The sequence below is a fragment of the Rhipicephalus sanguineus genome, chromosome 8 (genome assembly GCF_013339695.2).
Source record: "Rhipicephalus sanguineus isolate Rsan-2018 chromosome 8, BIME_Rsan_1.4, whole genome shotgun sequence".
NCBI lineage: Eukaryota > Metazoa > Arthropoda > Arachnida > Ixodida > Ixodidae > Rhipicephalus > Rhipicephalus sanguineus.
The window spans coordinates 165,012,408-165,013,322 of record NC_051183.1 but is presented as its reverse complement, the minus strand read 5'-3'; the positions used below and the strand labels follow the sequence as shown (position 1 = coordinate 165,013,322).

General features: G+C 46.4%; 1 non-coding gene across 1 annotated transcript; it reads left to right on the top strand.

Annotated features, from left to right (window-relative positions):
• Window positions 1-324: 324 nt before the first annotated feature.
• On the top strand, window positions 325-397 carry Trnat-ugu (transfer RNA threonine (anticodon UGU)). The gene has a single exon. It is a non-coding gene; the product is annotated as a tRNA-Thr (tRNA).
• Window positions 398-915: the final 518 nt, after the last annotated feature.

Below are 915 nucleotides of genomic sequence, written 5' to 3'. Positions count from 1 at the left end.
ACGCAACAGAGCCTTCACACGTGTCTACAGGGCAAGGATTTCTGAGAAGCTTCGAGTGCTCAATTTCGAACTGGCAAGCAGCAATCGCCTACAACTCTTGTGCAGCCAGCCCTTTCGTGAGGACGATTTTGCTACTGTGTGGGGCTGCGATGTTGGGCGAGTAGCAGAAAGCGTGCACAGAGATGCTCGCTTGTGCGCTACGTGACGCCAACAGGCCGGAAAAAGAGTGTGCCACACTCGCCGTCACGGCTACTGGCGGCGCTGACTGACGCTCCCACGTTTAAATGCACATATATACCCTACAAAGTGGACGGGGGGATGGCCGCCGAGGTAGCTCAGTTGGTAGAGCATCGGACATGTTATTCGAAGGTCGCAGGTTCGGTCCCTGCCTGCGGCAAGTTATCTTTTCGTCCACTTTTCTTTGTTCACATTTACCTTACATTTACTACTAATAACATCCCCTATACTTTCCTTGGCATTATTGTCTGTTAGTGCTCAATATTATTGTGTATAACAAAGAAAAACGAGCCCTTAAAATTAACACTGCCCAGCTACTGACATTCGTCCAAGATCAGTCGCGAAGTCATGACGCTTCGTCGGTGAATGTGTTAAGACAAGATAGTGACAAATTAGCTTGAATTGATAGGGAACTGTAAGAAGCATTAAAGGAGTACAGACACGAATTTTAGAAATTTTTGTATTGTTACTCTAAATAAAAGTACTGGTGTCGAGAACACTAAAGAGAGCCTCGTGGTGCCTCAGAACGCATTGAATATATTTTTAATACTACCACGTTTATAAAAGCCCACTCTCGGTTTCGATATCGAAGGGGTGGTATCGCAGTGATGTGTAAAGGCAGTGTGACGTAGGTCTAAGTCAGGTGAGGACTGGGACTTTTGACATACTAGCAGCACC